This window comes from Crotalus tigris, unplaced genomic scaffold (assembly GCF_016545835.1).
Source record: "Crotalus tigris isolate CLP2741 ecotype Arizona unplaced genomic scaffold, ASM1654583v1 scf7180000017605.3043972, whole genome shotgun sequence".
Lineage (NCBI taxonomy): Eukaryota > Metazoa > Chordata > Lepidosauria > Squamata > Viperidae > Crotalus > Crotalus tigris.
In genome coordinates, this window is record NW_024096508.1 from 1,251,877 (window position 1) to 1,274,763 (window position 22,887).

General features: G+C 38.7%; 1 protein-coding gene across 5 annotated transcripts in view; it reads right to left on the minus strand.

Moving 5' to 3' along the window:
- The window catches only part of FRMD6 (FERM domain containing 6), a 104,551-nt gene extending 83,729 nt beyond the window's left edge, over positions 1–20,822 (minus strand). For 4 of the 5 annotated variants that reach the window (XM_039320956.1, XM_039320984.1, XM_039320991.1 and 1 more), the window contains exon 1: positions 20,349–20,573. The gene's annotated coding sequence lies outside the window, so the exon portion shown is untranslated. Of the gene's footprint in view, positions 1–20,348; positions 20,574–20,683 lie in introns of those variants that run through there. The other variant, XM_039320975.1, reaches the window with a different exon arrangement.
- Positions 20,823–22,887: the final 2,065 nt, after the last annotated feature.

Sequence of the window (22,887 nt, forward strand, 5' to 3'; positions counted from 1 at the left end):
GACCTCAGAGAAGGGAAAGAGTTTTCATAGATCTATAGAATTGGAACCAGAAGAATAAGCTAATACCATGCTTGGCAGCATACAAAAGTACAATTTTTTTTGCTGATTTAATTATAATTTATTAAATTTATGATGGCCGCCCATATTAGGAGAATCTAGTCAGCTTACAGCATCCAGATATATAATTAAAGACAGAAACACCACATAAGACAAGGCAACCCAGACTAAAAACAACTATATCAATAAATACAATAAAAACACAAAAATAATGGGGTTCCTCAAAAAGATTAGCCCTGGACCTGGGAACAGAGCCAGATCCTAAGGGTCTTCTGGAACCCTAAGAGAGTGGCCATCATATGCATTTTGGGGAGAAGCTGTTCCAGAGGGCAGATCGGTGACAGAGTAAGCAATTTTCTCAGCCCCATAAGATGATTATGTTTAATTGTCATCTTTTAATTGTTTAATTGACAACAGGAGTGCATCCACAGTGCTGAAACAAACTAGGCAGTCAGAAGAAATAGGAGATAATACAGTAGTGGCCAAGATTGTGGAAACCTTTTGGGAAAAGCGTACAGTAGAAATGCCACCTTTGGTTAAGTTTCCACCAATTCTTCTTCTAATTTCTTTATAACTGTAGCCTTGTTCACTTAATAATACTATTTTACATCGCTTTCTGGGCAACCAGTCAACTCTTTACACCATTACTTTAATTTTATTACATTTTACAAGCTCACTAAATGAAAGAACAGAAAAAACCCCAACCAACTTGATAGCGATCACATAACACACTGACAAATGTCCTCCTCCTGGCTTCAATACATGACATCAATAACTGAATCCTACTGTGACCTGATTGGCTCATTGTCAAAACAAGATGGCACCTGATTGGCTCTCTAAACACTCATGTTCATTAGCTACAATCAGATGAAGGAAAGCTACCTGATATCAACCTAAGCAAGTTGTGGTTCCTTTTTCTGGTTATTTGGCTATAACTTTTCATAGAATACAGTACAGATAATTGAACAAACTTTGTTGCATTACATTCTTGATTAAATTATCTTTCCATTGATATATAATTTTATGGTACTACTCCCCCCAAAATGGTGTTATTAGCCATCAAATCTCAAATGTAAACTTTTCCCAAAAGGTTTCCACAATTTTGGCCACTACTATACTTGGGTGCACTGAAACTCAGTAGAAGGCAAAGCTCCTTAATCTAGAATTGTCTCCTAGAGCCTCTGGGAGGCTTCTATGCAGATGATGATGATGACAATGGTGGTGGTCGTGGTGTGATGCTAATGATGATGATGATGATTTCCTCCATCACGTATTCCTCTGATATTCTACTTCAGCCATTGGTGATTCCTTCAGATGTCATAATATTTTTTATAGTCCTCAGTTGTAAACATTTGTCTTCCAGAGGATAAACAATTGCAACTGTGATTGATTTACCTCTGCGATAAATCAAACTATATGTCTTTCATTTTCTTTTTTTTAGATTCAAAAGCAAGGAGACTGAGCTGAAGGGACTTGAAAATACTTGGATTTCCACAAGGCATACTTGGCTTCTCTGCCTCTTTTTCTTGTAATGCTGCTCTGGGTGGCACCAAAGGCACTTCCAGAGCCAGGTGTAGGCTCATGCTCTCCCTCTTCAGCCTCCTTTTATTTTGGATGTCATTACTTCCTGTCCTACTTGTTTGCTAATCAAGTCAAGACAGAGAAGCACAAGGCACTCCTCTCTCCAATTATCAGACTGAGCCACAGGTCGCAAGGCTTTGGCAAGGGTGTGTTTTTATGCACATTCTTTCTTCCAAGGTTCAGCAACTCTGTGCCTTGAGAAGACAAAAGAAGGCCAACTCATTTCTTTTGGAGAGGGCAGAGCAGGTTGCAAAGCACAACTAATTTGAAAAGAAGCCAGGAGACGATACTGGAAAGACAAGCTAGGAAAATGCAATCTGGGGTGGTCTGTATCTTTTCAGAACCTGCAATGATTTTGTTTGGAAGAGTTCCAGAAATCTGGAACAGAGGATTGATAGATTGCATTTACGTATAGAGACTTTGTATATGTCTTCCGAGAAATCTCTTTTTTTTAAAAAAATGCAAATTTCCCTGCTTTGTTCCTTTCCCAATAAATTTCTCTGACCCAGGATTTAAAACATAAATCCCACAATGTAAACTCTTTTTAAAAATGCATCAACTTGTTTGCACAACATTATCAATAATGTTAAGACAAATTTTTGGTACACATTAGCAGAAAATGAGAAATGCCAGGGGACCTGATCTAACATTAGCATTTTTATTTCTGTGACGACCAAAGGGAGAAGCCTGTCCAGTTTTCTCCCCCAAAGGTCTAGCAAAATTCTCCTCTGTTCTAATTTTATATTAGACCCTAACCTCTCTTTGTTTTCCACTATTGACTAAGGAACTCAATCCATTGAGACATTGTTCTTCCTAAAGTGCATAGAAATGCCATTATATTCTAAGAGTAGTCAGAACTTCAGAATATGATGCACAAGTGTCTTATAACATGAGGCTGCTACAATAATATTTTTCAAGGGACAACGCGCTAAAAGAAATAGTTCTGACAGACCCATAACTGAGAAAGTGGAGGAAAAAACAAGCAGCTTGACAACATCCCTTTGAAATTGCTTTTTATGCTTTTGCTGTCAATGAGACACTTTTCCAAGGGCCCTTAATATTTTAATGCTGACATAATCTGTTCAAATTTCTAAATCCTCTCAATAGAAGTGAGAATTCTTAGTGGCTGAAATGCAGTTTTGCTGGTGAATTTAATCTCAACCAGTCCAACTGCTTCTTTGAAAAGAAGCTATTATAAAAATAAATTGCACTTGCTTCACGTAGCCCAATCCTTGTAGCGAATCTCACCTTTGATTATTTCCCAAACCTGTGTGGTTGATCTCATAACTAAACACATTTTGAATAGTACCTTTCTTCCTCAAGAGCTATCTATCCAATATGGTTTGTTAAAAGGAAAGAGGGCATGGACCTTGCATCAAACTGGTAGAACTGCCAACCATGGATAATCTGTGCCTCTAAAACAAAGTTTGAGTTTGCCCTTTGCTGATGAGTGATGATGATGATGAAAAAGTTATTCATTTAGTTGTGGTGATTCTATGGATTAGGTCTCTCCACATCTTCCAATTTTGCACTGCTTCTTTGAATTGTTCTGTGGTCTGGTTGGTGTCAGCTTTGATGGTGTCCAGCAATGGTGTTCTTTGGCAGTCTGGTTTCCTTTTGCTGCTTACTCTTCCCAGCATAACTGCTTTCTCTGGTGAATAGCCCTGCATGTTATGGCCAAAATAAATGAGATGCAGTTTTCTGATTTTTCCCTTCCAGTGACTTGTTTGGTGTTAGGTGTTCCAGTACTTGCTTGTTGGTCACCTTTGCTGTCCAAAGAATATGTAGGAGCCTTCTCCAGCATCACAGCTCAAATGAGTCTTTTTTTCCCCATCTTGTTTTTTTAAGATCCAGTGTTTACAACCATTGGTAGCTACAGGGAACTCAGTAAAGCAGACTAAGGGAGCAAGTGCAATTTATTTTTTATAATTGCATACACACACAAAATTTTTTTTTTTTAATAATCGCAAATGCTTAATATTTTATCAACTACATATTGTCTGGGTTGCAACATTGAACTTACTAAATACATGTTAAATTCTGTTCTCTCTCCCCCATTTTTCTAGCCATTGATAAAAGGCATCCCACATTCTAAAATATGCTGAATCTTTTTTCTCTTTCATTTTCAATGTCAATCTATCCATTTCTGCACAATCTAAGATTTTTTTTAATTAACTCTTCTTCCGTTGGTAAATCTTCTTTTTTGCTTCTTTTCAAAAACCAGTCCCCTCTGTTAATCATAAAGAATAGTGTTTGTTAACCTCAGCAACTTCAGCTGGGGATTTCTGGGAGTTGAAGTTCACACAGCTTAAAGTTACTGAGGTTGAGAAACACTGTCTAGAAGATCAGTCTCTGAGTATGAAGAACTAATGCTTCTACAGAATATATGATTATACATTCACATGAAGATTTCAATCCCATATGCATGGGATGAGATACTATAATCAAAACTTGCACAGAATGCCACCCATAGTTCCAGCATAAATTAATCTAATAGTATGATGACATTGGCTTCCTATTGGCTTCTAAGGATAGATCTTAATGGCTTTTTTTTTGTCCACCACCTGAAAGTAGTCTTTCATTGTTGGCCAAACCTCCAACAAATCCCTAGATTTAAGAATTGCCACAAACTCAACATAAGAAGCCACCAGTAGATTCTCACATGCTATAATATCCACCCAGCCCAGGGAAGGAAACTGTTTTGATCTGATAGCTCCTCCTAATTGTTTCCATTAGAAAGATTTTCAAAGAACAAAGCTTTGTGATTCCTCTATGGAAAGGCACCCTGCCTAGTTAGTGGGTTGCAATTTACCCAGCCAGTCTGAGTCATCTTGAGGTAAGCCTTTTTTGGCCTGAAGAATCTTCCCCGCCTATTGAGGACATCTCCCAGTCTCCCGATAACCTACTTATTAACAAAACTTGATGACAGGATTCTCTGTACAGCCCACTCACATCTGGTAGCGGAAAAGAAAAAAGTGTAACTACCATCCCAAATATGTTTGGTATCATCACTTCATTGTTGACTGGTTTGTTCCAAGAGGTTTTATGATCAACATCCTTAACAAGTACTGTATAGCCAATGGAACATCATATCCTATAGCAGTGGCCCCAAACCTTTCTGGCTTGGTGGCCTGGGTGGGTGGGTAGGAGTGGTGATAGTTTCCTGTGAGTGGCAGGCATACGTGTGCAAGCAGCCATCACTCACATGAGGGGAGCTTCATGCACTTGCACACGCTCACCCAAACAGGCCGCAGCCTAGGGGTTGAGTATCCCTGCCCTACAGGGAAGAAAATGGGCCATAAATTGAAATAATAAACCGAAAACATATTCTGGATTTCTGTATTTTTTTCCTTATTCTTTTTTTTCTCTAGGATATTGTCCTAGAGATTCTCAGAAGTTAATCTCATAAACCAGTAAAATCATTTTTGAAATGTTGTGTGCATATGTATGTGTCTGGGCTGCTGTGTAGAAGTATATGAATGTGTTGGAATGCATATACTTTTCAGGTGTTAGGCACCATTATGCAGTGGACACAATCCTTCATCTGTTATCTTACTTTTTAAACATTGCCTGAAATCTCATGAGATTGTGTTGTATTGCGACAATTTGGTGATTTCACTGCTGAGATTTTACATGATCTCATAAAAAAGCAAAACAAAACAAAACAGAAATTGCACAAGATTTTCCAGGTTTGTTTTCTCATCTGACACCTTCTGAGTGAAATGATATGTGAAATCTCAGATAAGAACCACAAAATATTTTTAGATATGATGATCTTGCATGTTTTTAGTCATTTCAAATTTATGTTTAGAAGTTTGCTTTACAATTTAGAGTATACATATATTAATATGGAGAAGATGGTGATACATGCACCAGAGTCACAATGCCAAATCAACTTAGGCTTCACATTAACTCACTGGATGACCTTGGTCAAATTCTTCCCTTCCAATATCTTTCCCAGTCTGGCCCTTTTCAGAATCATAATCTGCTATGCTGCTTTAGGAGGAAAGGTATGAGGGGCTTAGTGGCATAAATGTCCCCTTTTCAACTGTGCTTCACACAGCACATTAAACCTTAAACTCACATTAGAAAAACATAATTTCTATTTCTTGTAACATAGAATTTTAGAATCTAAGTTGGAAGATGCCTTACAGGTCATCTGCTCCAACCTCTTGCACAGTGTAGGAATTTACCAACCATACTGCCATCTAATCACCATTTTAAAATTCAATTCAAGAGAAGTCCAATATTTTTCTTGGCAATCTGTTCCATTGCTTAATAGCTCTTTACCATCAGGCAGTTCCTCCTAATATTCAGTCTGAATCTATTTTTTTAAAAAAACCAACTTGTTGGTCCTTGCCTAATTGCATCTGAGAAAATGACAATATCTCAATATTTGTAGCCTGCTATCATGTTTTTCTTTCCCATTTTTGCAAACTAAAAATGTGCACCTCCTTGAGCTGTTCTCATAGGGCTGAGTTTCCAGACCCATTGGCTGTGGTCTGTATCTCCTTCTAGCTTCTCCATGTCCCTTTTAAAGAGGAGTACCCAGAAGTGGACAAGGTGGACCAAAGGGTCTCTAACTAGTTCAGAGTATAAAAGAGCAATTGTGATCTAGATGCAATGCTTGGGTTAAAGCAGCTGAAGATTGCATTGATCTTATTAGATCAGTGGTTCTCAACCTTTTTAATGCCGTGACCCCCAACTGGTCGTAAGTCGAGGACTACTCAACCAGTTGTAAGTCGAGGACTACTCAACTGGTGCAGCACCGTTTGCAAAATGGGACTTTTGGCGGGCTCAGCAGGGCAGAGACAGCCTGGACAATTCCTATTGGCTTTTGAAAGCCAATAGAATTAGACTCTATTCAAGAGAGTCTATTCTATTGGCTTTCAAAAGCCAATAGAATAAAAGGGAGTAGCACAGCTAAGGAAAAGGGGAGGGAAATGGTGGACTGCGTTGTTTGGCGACCCCCGTGAAATGGTTGTTTGACCCAAATGGGGTCCCGACCCACAGGTTGAGAACCACTGTATTAGATGCTGATATTGCACTGCTTGCCGATGATTAGATGATGGTCCATTGGGACTTGCAGATCACAGTAAACAATAAGTCATACCAAACCTTTAAAAGATGGCCCAATTTACATAAAGAGCTGAGGGTTCCATGATACACTGAACCACAGACTACCTAACCTTAGTTCAACTTAGCCCATGATTTTAGGATTTCCCTAGCATTTCTTCCAACCAGGGTCTACACAACCATTTCCAATAGATATATAGATACATACATTTTAAAAGTGTTCTCCTTTCTATTTGCCTGTTTGTCAGTCTGCATATGTCTATCTGTCTATTTTTCATCTGTCTGTCTGTTCTCAAAGTTATAACAATGGAAGATAGCTGTAGCAGGTTATAGATGTAGCTGGCAGCAGCAATGGAAAACATCTTTCTCCCCCTGGGGAATGAGGCACCTGGTGGGAGCAGAGCCAATGAAGCCTTCAGGAAGGAAGGTGAAAGGTGTGAGCACCAGGGCCAATCCAGCAACACATTTCCAGCATTGCTGGAAGCTGAGTAATGTTGTTTGCATTTCTCCACTCCATTTCTTTAGCCTTGGGATGCTGTTATACACCATTCGCTGATGTTGACTCAGGCATGGCAGGGGGAGGGGAGGGGAGTCAAGAGCACAAGCTTTTACCTAAAGCTGGCTTCCAGTGCATATAATTTGGAAATTCCCTCTACTGAAGCCAGGCCTTTAAGTCATGCCTTCAGTGGGAAGCAATGGAAACATTTTCCATCAGGAAACATGTTTGGAGTGAAACACATTTAGAATGAAAATGCAATGGTGGCCATGCAAGTTAAGGGATTTTGGTTCCCATATAGGGATGACAAAGACTGTGTAACCAGACTGTCTTTTTGTGTTATGTAGGATGGACACTTCTCTATCTCCAAAAGTCAAACAAATAAGTAAGCAAGTAGATATTAACATTCTTATAAGGGAATATGCCACCAAAAGCAAGAGCACTTCTTTGCATAATATGCATAAAACTCTGACATGATTTAGATATATCAATGGAGACTTAAAAACAATTGCTAGAATTTAAAACACAACACATTACCATGGCTAAAAAGGCTCAGTATAAAATATTCTATATTTCCATGTTTGGTGGATGATGAATTTAATGTTTTGGCTTGAGTCAACCTATCAAAATGGGGCTGCATGCTTCTAGTTTGCAGTTGGATATGAGATTGAAGATTTTGTTTTTCCAGGTGTAAAATCTCCTTAAAATGTTTAAATTAGTTCAAGTTAGACCTGGCAACCACATGGAGGTGTCCATCCCATATTCTTGGCAACAGCATGGAAGTATTTACCATTGCTTTGGTTTTGTTGAAGATAAAGAATATCTTGCTAAGAACACCTGTTATATTAGATTTATTTATTAAATGAAATTGCAAATCCAACCACATCTAAAGTCAGGTTTCACAATGGGAAGTTTTGCAAACTAGAATGGTGCAATTGTTATGAGAATGAATGATAAAATTATTGGATCAAATCGTGTCCCTTATCAGATCCTATTGGCTCAGGAGGCCTCTATGGATTCAGAGAGAGAATGATGGAAACTCAGATATCTCTGAATGAAATTGAAATCCAAGGAACTCAGTGGTCAAACCTCCTTTACAGAGATTCTTTGAATGTATTAAAGTGCATGATTCCCCTAAATAGGAATTCATCATAGATTCTTGGTCTTCCCTCATTGGAATTTCTATTTTGTCCCTGTCTTGTGGATGCCCACCATGAGATGGATGCAGAAATTGCTGCAATATATTAAGAGAATGGGTATTAGGAATTAGAGATTTTTTGGAGTTGGGAGGCTCCTTGGGAATTATCTCCACTGCTCAGTGCAGAGTCTACAAACCACAGCCATAATACTCCTGACATTAGATACTCTATGCCTATTTGGGATGGTTCATTGAGCAATTTAATAAGAGCAATATTTCCCATCACTCATTCCACAACCAGCCTTGAAATATGCTTTTTAAAGAAATCTGCAATCTAGCAATTATCAAAATGGACATGGTTATGAGGCAAAGCAGGATTCATGTCATTAACTGTTTGGCAGGAATCTTAATAAGGGAGGAAGCAAGTTTCTGCAAGCTGAATGAGGTGAGGTTCATTCCCCTGGCTCCCTGCACTTCTGGAGCTCATCAAGTGGTATTTTGCCCAGTGGGGATCATGAGACCTATGGAATGTCTTCCTGGAGTTTGTCCCAAGCTCTTTGAATAGGGTAAGAGTGAAATGGAAAGGGAGCCCATCCTGGCAATGCTGCCAAATTGAGAGATGTCAAAAGCAACTTTACAAGTCTTTATATTCTCAGTATTTCCTGATTGTCCCTTCACTATCATTTAATGAATCCAGAGCTTTATGAGAGTTTCAAATGCAGTATGTTGATGTTCCTCACTTCAGTCAGCAATCTGTGTTCCCAAGAGCAAGTTCTTGTTCCAAAAGTCCAATGAGTAATTAGGAATAACTGTAAATACTCATACATTTGAAAATTACCATTTGGAATTAATGTCCAGAGAGATTAAGGTGATCAATTAGGACTGGGAAGAATCAGCCCTACCCTCAACCATGTAACTGGATGTGAGAGATAGTACCACACAGAGGGAAATGGTGTAATGACTAGAGTGAACTGGCAATTTGCCATGGAGGAAGGGGGCAAGACAAGAGGCAGCATAGCCTGGAGCTGGATAGGAGACTGAGAAAGAGAGTTAGGATAGCCACTCCCTAGAATCTCTCAGGGTATATCCATTAGGGTGAGAATAATTATCATTTAGTCTGGCAAGAGTCTGTCTATTGTGTGTAAGCAAATAAAAAAACTGAACACTGGTTGGATTGTTTTATGAGCTATTGCTCTTTCATAACTTCACAGGATAATTTCTGTATGCTGGGGGAGAGGAATTAGGTGATAGAATGTTATGTACCTTGCCTTAAACTACTTGAGAAAAGATGGAGTATAAACCTACCAAACAAATAAGTGCTTGAGCAGAGGGAAGAAAAGTTGAGATAGAGTGGCAGATATAGGTTAGTTACATGATCACTTTCATAAGAAAAAGTATATATTTTTGTCTGTTTTTCTGCACTACTTACAAATATTCTGTTCAATAGTTTGAACATAGTATATTTCCAGCAACATTAGTGGTGAATTCTATTTATTTACAAGCTTCTTGTTTGCCAAAGCACACTCTTTTTGGGAAACTGTAGCTGTTAGCCTGCAACTATCCAGTCCTCTTAAAGAACCATGTTTTTTATTGAAGTAGAAACTCTTTCTAAGGGAGATTTAAGCATTTGGATCATGTGCATCTTCAGTAAATTGTGCACTGGCTTCATTCTTCTGATTTTGTTTCCATTCATCCAAGAGTCCCAAAGGTGCCTTTTCAAGAGGCAATTGGACTTCCTTGTTTTTCCTTGAAGACATTTCACTTCTCATCCAAGAAGCTTCATCAGTTCTGGATGAGAAGTGAAATGTCTTCAAGGAAAAACAAAGAAAGTCCACTTGACCCTTGAAAAAACACGTTTGGAACAACTATGACCTGGATGATTTGAGAATTTCCATAGACATTCATCCTGGAGGATGAAGAGATATTTATAGCTGATCCAGCACTATAAGGTAGGGTTGTTAAAGCCTCTTGTAAGGTCAGATTAGCACGGTGTGTGTGTGTGTGTGTGTGTCCAGTTCAGGGAGACTTTGTTCGTATCTGAGATGCCTTTAAGAAAAAAAACCATGAATATGCAAAGCCCTTTTATTTTCTAGTAATGATAGTGTATGGAAATGTTGGCAGGCAGTCAGGTTTTCCAAATTAATAGTCTTCCTTGTTATTTTAAGATTTTTGTCCAACCTTGTAAGCCACCCAGAGTTGCCTTGTGGTGAGATGGGCAGCCAACAAATTAGTAACTAATACAAATAAAATAAATAAAAGCTATATAAATAAGCCAAGATTGGAAGTGGGCAGGGGATAGGCACTTAATGTTGGCTATGTTGGCCAGGTATTCTGAGAACAATTGTAACAACTGAAAGTGCCAAGCTGTTCCAGAAACCACGTTCTCTAGAGTGCTACTATATAACCTCTGATTAAATATTTTTCCCCGACTTTAATTTAAATGTAAAGTTCTTCATATTTCTATGCAGGAGAAATCTTGTTCAGTGACAAACAACCTGGACTGGAAAACTCACTGCTTTCATTGCCAGTGGCTTCCTCCATGGAGGAGAGAGATTGCAAAATATGCTTGGAGACAGAAACCTGACTGGATTTGTTGGCCTTCTGCTAAATAGGCAAGAGGAAAAATATAATTTAGAGGGAGGAGTGCCTTGATCGCAGATTGTTGGCATTAATAGCTCTTGCTATTGCCTCACTCCAAATTTGATGTATTGCTGGGTCTCCCAAAACAAGGCATCAATAAGATCTCTGGTGAGACACTGTAAATTTGGGAGCAGAGTTTGTATATAGATACAAGAGACAAATGGTTTGTATACTGCACAACTACAAACTGGCTACATTGTGGAAACATACACGAATTTGCACAAGACCAAACCTTCACATGTGTTGGGACAGCAACCCCCAATTCTCTCTCTCTTTTTCTTTTCAACTTCACAACACAACAGCTGCTGTATTTTCTGGAAAGGCCACTCTTGTCACTGTCACTGACAGAGACAATTTGTAGATAAATGGGAGCTTATATGCCTTTGGGTCTGCAGATGAATTGCAATATTAAATTTGAGTATTTTTATAGCTTCTGCATTATTCCCAAAGTGTGGCCGTATATTGAGAGATGATGTAGGAAGACTTAACTCTCTGGAGAAGCTATAATGCTGGGAAAGATGGCAGGAAAGAGAAGAAAAGGATAACCAGCATCAAGGTGGACTCTGTTACTGCAGTGATGAAAGATCAGGTTGAGGACAGACCCTCCTGGAGAAAACCTATTTAGGTGCTCACTAAGAATCAACATCTTGAAGGCACATAATCAATTCTCATCTGATTTGTTTCTAAGGGTACTGTGTTGCCCTTAGACCTGGGTTCTGTGGAGGATATAAATTCCATGAATGAATGAAGACATAAATGAGCGTGCTCAGTGTCAACATTACTGCATAGCACCAAATTCACTAGTCCAGTCTGCTGTACTTGCAGTATTTTACAAAACCCCCAAACCAGGAGGAATACCACTGTACCATACTGGGTAGCCTCTATCTGATAAAGCTTATTTAAAGAAAGAAATAATAGTGTTTAAGAACTCAGTCATGGTGTTGGAAAGGATCTTATCTATCGCTAACAAACCATGGAGGCAGAAAGGATCTTGTCGATGATTAAAAGGTAATAGGGTTATTTGATAGGATGTGATATAGGCTGACTCCTGTGGATGAAAGAAATCTGTTTCTACAATAGCCCTGCAGACAATTATTGAGTGCCATCACAATGTTGAAAATCTACATTATCACCACAGCTTCTTAAACTTTAATTGAAATCTATTTTGGTCATATGAATCTTATATACAGTATATTCAAAAATTCTTATTTGAATTAGGATGGGGAAAATTTAATTAGGCTTGTGTTGGACATGAAGTTAGCCATTTGCACTTTCAGAGCAAAAGTGTTTTATGCTATATATACTGGTTTTCTTCCATGACCATCACATTTCCATTTTCTATTCACTACCATAACCCTGTAGGATGAGGATAGAGTTGAAGGTAGACTTGCACCTCTGGATCACATTCAACATATGATCTACAAAACCACACTGGCTTTATTTTGTAATTCAATTGGGCTCATCCTGAGGTTGCATCCTCTTCAAAAATAGTTTCTTAATTTCAAAAAGTGTACAAAGTGCAGAAACATGTGAAAAGTGTGTAAAAACAAGTGATTACATAAGGAGAAATTGTTTGGAAAAGTATCAGTATTAGGCATGTATTGCCCACTCAATCTGCCACAGTAAAAGAGAAGGTGGCACAGATCACATTATGCATAGTAGACTTATTTCATTCCTTGAAACTGGGTTCTTGCCTAGGGGAAGAATTTGCTTAGGCACTCAGAGATTCACAACATTGGAAGGTAAACACTCCTGGACAGTTGCATCATGTCATTACAATGGGCCGGAAATGTTTCAACTGCACATTTCAAATCCAAGGAACACTGCTGCCAGAAAACCCGAATGCCATTATTTCAGAGGCATTTTAATATCTTCATGGGGACATGAAGGCGGATGCCCCAAGCTACAAACCCCTCCTTCCTGCAGAGCTTCTTGGAGTACGAGTTTGGTTGGTTTCACTTGCCAGAAAACATAAAGAGCTGCTCTCAGCCCACCTACATGCAAAGATCTGCCATTCAGTTTTCCTTCATTTCTCTCCCCATTGTTTTCAATACGTTCTCAGAAACTGGTGAACTGGAAATATTGCAAGGAAGAGACCCCATAGGTCACACCCAAGTGATTCCCATCATTGCATCACTGGCCAGGCTGAATGGGATCAGCAGGAGTTGTAGTTTAAAACATCTAGAGAGTACTTTGTCTCTTAGCTAAAACTCCTCACTCTTTTCAGCCTGGGTTGCCAAGTGGTAGGCTGACAATTCCACATATACTGTAGCAATAGCAATAGCACTTAAACTTATATATCACTTCATAGTGCTTTACAGCACTCTCTGAGCAGTTTACAGAGTCAGCGTATTGCCCCTAACAATCTGGGTCCTCATTTTATCAACCTCGGAAGGATGGAAGGCTGAGTCAACCTTCAACCGGTGAGAGTCGAGCTACTGGCAGTCAGCAGAATTAGCCTGCAATACTGCATTCTAACCACTGCATCACCAAGGCTTGTTTATGGAGACAAACTGCCTGCATCCCAAGATCACCATTATTAGACAAGGACTGGGAAGATTCAACATCAAGTTCACTGTCAGCCATGAAAGTTCACCAAGAGATTTTGGCCGTTCACTCCATCCTACTTAACAATTGTGGAGAGAATAAATTGGTAGGAGTGATCTCATGGAAGAAAGGCAGGGTATAAATCTAATGAATAAAGGAGTACATTAATCCTCATCCCTCCATGGTGTTTCTTTGTGGTTGCTTTACTCTTAACAAAGAGAAAGGAAGGGACTTTCAGTGGGTTGTGGGTGAGGGAGGGAAATCTCTCTGCCTATTGTCCTGGTCCAGATTACTCAATTAACAGTGATTAGTGATGAGGAATAGCAGATGGGAGTCTCATAGGTTGTCATGGGTTACAAGATCAGCAGCAAAGGAATTCCCATGTGTGTTTCACACTGAAGTATAATATCCCAGGTCACATGATTTTTAAAAGTAACTTCCCAGGTTGTTCAATTTCTTCTCCAGAAAAATGGTCACCTTTACAGTTCTGCAACTTTGATATTCCCTCCTGGTTCATTTATTCTGACTTTGTGTTAATAAAAAAGGGCAATAGCTGCTGGGAATCGTATTGACCCACACATGCCTGTCTCGCATTTGGTTGGGCAGGGCAATACTCTCATACACAATCCTTTTCATTTGCCCCCCATGAAAGGAATACACTTAATTAAAATGTCATTCAGAGTATTTCAAGGTAGCAAGAACATTTCAACTGGGGAAAACAGTGGGGCTTGGAAGGACTGCTGAGTTGCAGTTTTAATGGCTTGTAGGAGTTTCACATATTCTAAGTATTCTTTTAGTTCATGGGCTTTTCCAAATGACCCATAACATCAGAGTTGATGAGTTATGCTTGACAGATCTTTGAAACAACAAGCCCATAGCTCTCATGTTTTTAAGCAGTCAACCATTATCAATGAATTAGTAGCATCTGTTTTTCTCTCTCTCCCCCTCCCTTTCTCTTTTTCCTCTCTCTCTTTCCACCTCAGGTTGATGCCTAACAATCATAGACAAGGTGTAGCTTGTCTAAATGCAATTTGTTGAAAGAACTAAATGCAATATGTTGAGAGAACTATCAAGGGGAGATTCTGATCATGATAATTTTGAGGTAAAAATAAGATGGTGTCTTTTTTGAGAAGATGTCTATTAGCTGACTGGAATGACAGTTAAATTTTATCCCAGCAGTATCAATGAAAGAGTTAATCCTCAAAACTAGATGGCAACTTAGTTGAGAAGCAAACTGCAGGTTATACCCAACTATTCCTTTTGTCTAGGAGAACATCTGAAAGTTTATGAAGCTACCCATTGTTCCCACCACTAAAAATGGATAGCTCATTCTCTTCAATAGAGGGGCAATTTGAATCTTTTGGCTGAATTCCCTTCTCTTCTGTCTCTCCCTCTCCCTCTCCCCCTCCCTCCCTCCCTCCCTCCCCCCCCTCTCTCTCTGTGTATAAATCCCTCCATATAAAACACTAATATGCCAGGATGAAAACAAGTAACATAGCATACTCTGTGACCTGCTTTGAAATATTTGTTTCAATGAAAGAGTATTAGGTACCTCCCCTATAGTCTGCAGGCTGATTACTTCAATAAGAATGTCAGTTATGCCAACACTTCATTTCTGTGGGTAATTTTGCAATATGATTGCAAGTGGGACCATTGGACATCCACCCTATATTTGCATCCTCCAGCTGGAGACTCTCTCCCTTCTCTTTTTGTCCATTGAATTACTTCAACAAGCCAATTGGAAATGATGGATGAAGGCCAGTATTGTGCAACCTCTAGAACGTTGGGAAATTTTCACTGGATGCTGCATAATGCTGGATGCTGCATTCTGGAGGTTGCTACGAACCCCATTCATTAGATTTTGGGAAATTACAATTCTTAGCCAATGGTTATATTGGAAGGAATTGATAGATGTTCTGGTCCCAGAAAGCAGAACACATTGCTTTGATGTCATTACCTGGCATTGCCATAAAGCCAACCAGAATGAAAGCAATTCTCTCTGCCTTTCCTCTGCAGGCTGCTGTGAAGTGACAAAATAAGGAAAAGCATTTCAGCTCAGCTGTATGACAGAACCAAGAATTGTGGCAGTGCCCAAAGGAAAGACTTAGAAGCACTAATCTTAGGAGAAAAAAGATTTTTGTTTAGAATGTGCTGAAAATATGAACTGACTTAATTTTGCACTTCCTGAATCTAGTAAACAAACAGAAATTCAATTATTCTCCTATATTAGCCTTTCACAAATGTGTGCAGTGCAATTTTTCAATAAAAGTGTATACTTTTATTTGCAACTGAGAGGAAAAAAATATAAAAATTTATATATATTTTCATCCAGAACTAGAAAAAATATCACCACTACTATGTTGCATATTAATGGAGAACAACCCCCCCCCCTACATTTTTAGAAAGAACATGTTAGAAAGTGAAGTAGACCTTTCAAATAATCATAGTTCCCCCTACCTTTTGACTTCCTGATATGCAAACATTGCTGGATGGAGGCTATTGACCCGTGTTGCTAACATCTAGAACAAGAGCTATGAGATTTGTACAAATCAAGATTTGACTGATTGATCATGTACCATCAAATCATTGTTGACTCCTAGCAATCATATAGATAGATTTTCTCCAGGATGATCTATCTTCAGCCTTGTGCACTCACTGTTGCTGTAATTGATTCTGTCTACCTCACTGCTAGTCATCCCCATCTTCTCTTTTCTTTCTCTTTTCCAACACCAGATCCTTCCATGGTGACCTAGGTCTTTGCATATTATGTCCATGTATGATCTTCTTCAAGTGAAAAGTCTATTTAATTTATTTGAGGATCAATTGGTTTTGTTTTCTTGGCTATCCTTGGTATTCCCAGGCATCTTCTCCATCACAAAGTTCAAAAACATCAATACTTTTTCTAGATTGCTTCTTCAGATCTAACTTTCACTTCTATAGAGGGTCACAGGGAAAATCATTGCCTACCCATTTCTGATCTTTACCTGTCAATACGCAGATTTGAGGGAGCCACTATTTTGAGGGATTTGAGGGAGCCACTATATTCATTGTCTTGTGTTATGAGCTATTTGTGTGAGTTAACCTCTACCATCTTTACAAACTGGTATAAAATATTATAGAAATTACTTTTATATGCTGGGTTGCCAGACGTTTGAACGAGATACCTAGCAGATAAGAGAAAAACAGCTACCAACTGAGATAGACACTGAAAACAACAGTTAAGACAATGTAAAGTGATTAGCATGTACAACTGCAGAGAAAAATGGGAGAAGGGACCAGTGATAATTACTAATTATTAGTTAATTAGTTTGATAATTGAAGCCAAATATACAGATGTTGAGTAATTGGCCTTCAAAATCTGACCTTGTATTTCCACTATTTTTCACATTTTCTTCTTTATTTTTTTTCCTCTTAAATTATTAGCAGTTCATTTGACTGTACAAGAAGATGTACTGATGATGTTACCTAGTTTGGATAATAAAACATCTGCAATAAAACAACCAAGCTCAAAGAGTATCAAGGACCCCTCTGTACAATGTTACCTGAATATTGGGTGTATTTAAGTCTAGCTGAATATTGGATGTATTTAAGTCTTTTATGTAACAGGACATGTCTCCCCCCACTTCCCCTGAGGTAGCAATAAAAAACATGATGAAACAGAAAACAGTATAAAACTCTCTAATTTTACATTATTTAAAGGGTAAATGAAATGAAATCAAAAGTAAGCTCTTGTCCTGATCTCGACCAGTACTTTCTTGGAATATGATCTGTAGCACACCATTCAAAAGTCGAGGATGCACCTCAATCTGAAAAATATATACCTCTTTTTAAGCCTTATCTTAGATTTCCCCCAATCCAGTGTTCTTGTGATGCGCAAGTCTTCAACCACCAAACTTCCATGTCATCACTTCAACACATTTTGAAGCAACAGATTGCTAAAATAGGTTACTAATTCTTTCCTTTCCCAGGGGATTCCAGCTTTGAACAAAGGAAAGGCTGTACGGAAACTAAGGGCAGACTTTAAGATGCGTGAATTTCAACTCCCACAATTTCCCAATCATGATGGGATTTGAAACCGACACATCTTAAAGTTGTCAAAGTTGAGAAACCCTGGGCTAAAATACTACATATAATGATTAACCCAGTCTGAGCTAGCCAGCCTGAAGGATTTTCCCCACCCCACCCCACCCCACTCCACCCCTTGCCTGTAATTGGTCCCCTTCTTAGCACATAATACAGCCTTGGCAAGACAGCTGCGTCCAAGCTGGAGACAGTTTTGCCAGGGTTGTTGACAAACTGAAGATGGTTTGGGAAAAAAAGGATCTTGAAAAATTATGGGTTTGGAATGTTTTCCTGCTATTGAGGCCTTTCCAGTTGTAATTATATGTTGCATACAGTGCAACAGACAGTCCCAACATTTTGCAAGCTCAAATCCCAGACTCTTCCCAGGAGAAATTTAAATTGGCTCTGGGACATAAACAAGGCATGAACTTGGCTTCAGACAGATCCTTTTGAGAAGGGAGAGTGACATAGCCCCAAATGGACATTGCTTTCATATGTTTAAGCCCTGATTCTTTGTGATACTCAAAAAGTAGCTGTGCTTCCATTGCACAGCTGCCAATTCTTTCAGCACCAGACAAATATATCAACATATTCTTAGGTTATGTTTTAAAATGGATGCATTCTTAGTGCTGTATCATATAGTTAGGGGTATTTATGGTGGTGAGCCAAGTCCAAAGTCTCTGAGACGCCAATATTTCTTCCAGTCAAGAAAGCTACAGATTTATGTTCCAATTGTCACCATGAGACTTGTGACCCTCAGCCTCTCTCCTCCAGCTCATTCACCAAGCAACACCCATGTGACATGAATTACTAGCCTTGCATTTTCAGTGTAGAGTTCCATATCTGTGGACTAAACAATCTTCTTGATCAACAAGCTCTGAATCTCTGGCTGGGTTTGCATGGCAGATTTATCCATAGTTAACTATGTTAAGGTTTATCAAATTAACACATTTTTCTGGAATCACAGAACCCCACACTTTGTATCATTCATATAGGCTTGGTTAAAAAGTAGTTGGCTAATACTCATACAATGCTGCTTCCACAGCAATTGAATCTTGCCAATATTCATAGAGGAGGGGAAAAGATGGTGATGGCCTAGCTATTTTCTCTCCCATCTTCCTGTTTTAAATTCTAAGGTGTACTGCCTGAGGTTCCAGGAGATATATGTGTTCCTCAAAAGCCTCAAAATGATGCTCCAGAAATCTGTAAAACTGGTTAGTTATTAAGTTTAAATGTGACACAAGGGAGAAAGTATTAATAATAGCATTTAGGCTTACATGCTGGTCTTACAGCATTCTCTGGATGGTTTATAATATAGAAGCATTATTTGCATATTACCCCAAACAATCTAGGTCTTCATTTTACCAACCTTGGAAGGAGGGAAGCCTTGTCAGGATCAAACTGCAAGCTATGGGCAGAGTTTGCATGCAATACTGCAGCTTAACCACTGTGCCACCAGGGCCCTAAATATAGCACTAGAGAATAATCCTATTAATTACATTTAATTTTAATTAAATAAAAAATAAAATCAGGTTTAAGCTTTTACATGTCACTTATAAGATCAAGTGTAGCCCTGAGTCCAAAATACTCAGAGCTAAACAAAGAGCCTCACTGATTGCAAGGCACTTACTCTCTGCAAATATTATGCCAATTCTACAATGCAGAGGGTATTTTTTTCCATGCCTATTTCCAGCCTTTTTCTTAGGGATCAATGGCCTCTCCTAATATGTAAATATGTAAAAATATGTAAAATAGGACAAGCTGCTATTTTAAGATACCTGATGGACATCAAGGTCCTGAGGATTTGCAACTTTCCTCTCCAGCCACAGGGAAAATAAGCTGCTCTAACTCCTTAACTGCACTCTTTTTACAAAACCTCAAGGAGTTTTTTTCTGAGAAAAAAGACAAACTTTTCTTTCACATTAGACAAATTTAAGAAATTACATCTACAATTCATTGTGAGAAGACAAGTAAACTTCTTTTCATTAAAAGTAGACAAAGAAAAGATAACTTGTTAGAGACAACCCCCTTTAAATATGGATACACTGAGCCCAGGTCTGTGCCTTGATTCGCCATTCGCAATAGTTTTGATTGAGTGTTTTCAGCTTCTCCTCTGGCACATTGATCTCCACTGAACTGTCAGTCTTAAAGAAGGCGAGTGATGGTGCTTCACAAGTCTTTTCTCAAATTTGAGACATTTTGCTTTTTACACCCTATTTCTGTTCTCAAGTACTTTATAAAGAGGTCTAGCTATAACTATGTCAGAAAATGGAGGGAGACACATCTCTGAACATTCGTATAAAAGTATATTTTATCTCCAAACATGGAGTCTAAATATAAAGTAATACCTAAAACAGCATGATGTGCATTCTAGCATATGTCCCATTCCAGACCAAGCAAGCTATACACATGTCACTTTCCTTAAATGGATTGGAGCACTCATCAAATCAATTGTACAGATAATTTAATTAAAGATTATGGAACAATCTGTGCTTATCAAAAAGGATTACTAATTGCAATCAAGTTTATCTATGATGTTGCATATGCTGAATTTATTGCATTAATGTATACTTCTGCAGTTGATTCATTTTGGTTATGAAACGTCCATTTTCTATTTGCCATGAACGGATTACCTGGCTTTATGAGAAGCAGATAAAATATAAGACTTCAGAACTCTGAGAATCTGAAGGTTGCTGAGTATCCAAAAAGCGGTTCCTATTTAAAAAAAAAATGAGCTAGCTCTTTTCCTACCTGGTACCAGAGAAGCTTTGGTCTTCACAGTGGCTTCATGAATTAAATCCAGATTGTTGATCTGTTGAGGTGGGAACAATAACCAGCAGAAGTTTTCAAAATCTCCCTTGAAAGATAATGTCCTCTTGATCAGTCACATTTCCTGATAACTGAGAGATGTCTAGAGCTGGAAGGCATGGGAAAGAGAGGAAGGAGGTTACACAAAACATCTATCCCCATCTTTACTGCTAGCAGAGCATCAAATGGGGTGTTATTCAATGGAAATTACTGTATTATTAAGAGAAGACCAACCCTTTTCTGGTTGGCTTCCAAATTCTCATTAGGCATGTTCTTACCTGCTGCTGAGATGGCAATGTGGAACAGAAGAAGAAGATAGAAAAAGGTCGAGAATCCAAGCAGAGTTCAGGTGAAGCTGGTTTGGGAGAAGCATGATCCAGTCAGCTTCTGTGTTTTCAATGGGCTAAAATGAAAATAAAAGTATTATGCTTCCATAAGTGCTGTGTGTTTGCCTATAGAGTTAATTTCTTGCAATGCAGATTAGCAACTAGTAGGCAACTACAAATCAAGCTGGGACTTGTTTCCTCCAAAGAAGGGAAGGGACATCTGGGATTATGGAGGCTAGGAAGAATGTGGTTTGCTTAGTTATGAGCAGCATACACGGAAGAGTCAAACGATGACAGACACATAATTGCAGTTCCTTCATGTCTAATATCCTAAGATATCGTGTTCAAGGCAAACTCCTTTTCCACTGAGATCAAGAACTACGAAGTCACCCTAAGCAGCATTTGTTCTCTATATTTTTTCTGTATTAAACAATTAGATTCCAGAGCCACCTACTTAACATCTGCTTTTGAAATGCTTCTCTGCCTTGGAGGGTTTTCAAGTACATAGAAAATAGCCTCAGGAAGATGCCGGTGGGAAAGAGCCTTGCTCTATTTTGTTTTTCAGCACCTGCTTACACCTTTGTGAGTGGTACGCTTTCCATGAAGTCTATCCATCTCAGTTCTGTAAAACAGGAAAAATAGTGCCCTTCTCCAAGTGCATATATGAGGATGACCAAATTCCTGTTGATTCATATCTAATATCCCAAGATACTGGGCAAAGAAAGAATCCACCCAAATTTATTAGGCGGTAAAAAGAGGTGGCGAGAAATACTTTCAAATTTGTAAGACTCTGTTAATGTAGTTTTACAATAACGTAGAAACATCTGGTCATGTTTCCTGTCTGGCCTACTTGGGAGGCTGACATCAATGTTGCAAATTTGAAAGTATAAAATCTTCCACCATCTCTATTTACCACCTGATAAATAGGATGGATCCTCTTCTAAGTTTCTTTCTCTATCTATTATTCAGCTGTGGGCTACCTTCTCCCACCATTTTATCTAATTGTTCCTTACATAAGAATCTCTTCCCCTCATTCTCAAGATCATTTTTGCACACCATTATAGTTCTGTGTGCTCCTAGGATGGCCCACATTACACTCTGTTCTGAGGATTGCATCGGTTGCCATTTTGTTTCCAGTTGCAATTGAAGATGCTGTTTTTGACCTTTAAAGCCCTATATGGCATGGGGCCAGAGTATCTGAGAGATCACCACTTCACCTTTATGCCCACCCACATCAGGTCCAGCATGTTAACGGTTCCATCACTTAAGTCTTAACAGCTGGTGGGGTCTTTTCTGCTGTGGCACCCACATTGTGGAATATCATCACTCCCAAGGTGAGTTAGGCTCCATCCCAGCAAATCTTCCAGATGTCCTTCAAAATGTGGATGTGTCAACAAATTTGGAGATCTTAGGGAAATTGAGAACTGGTAAGATAGCTACATTATATGTAATATCAAAGATGCTCCCTCCTAGTCTTTTTAAAAATAATATTAATATATATTTATTATGAAATATTTTTTGAAGTTTGTTTCTTTTATGATCTCTTTCTATTGCCATTCAGCATCACATTTGGGAGATGGGCAGTTATATAAATGTGATAAATAAACATTGGGATTTCAACTCGTTACAATAATAAATTGATACTGTTAATTGATACTGTTAATCTATCTCATAAGTTGTCTGAATTTGCATAACTAAACTACTTTCCCCTCCCATCCTCCGCTACCATCTCATCCCCCTTTAAATCCTTTATCTGTTTAGCCACTACATGCATCTGATGATGAGCCGAGGTGGCACAGCAGTTAGAGTGCAGTACTGCAGGCCACTTTAGCTGACTGTGTTCAGCAGGTCAGTGGTTCAAATCTCACCGGCTCAAAGTTGACTCAGCCTTCCATCCTTCCGGGGTAGGTAAAATGCGGACCCAGATTGTTGGGGGCCATGTAAATATATATATATATATATATATACATTGCTTACTGGTGTACACCGCTTAGAGAGTGCTTGCACTTAAAGCGGTATATAAGTCTGATAAATAAATAAATAAATAAGTGAGCTATAATTCACAAAAGCCTTTGCCTTTTACTCAAAATGTGTTAGTTTGAAAAAGTGCTTCCAGATTCCTGGTTTTCAACTGTAATGTAGTGTAGTGCATCTGT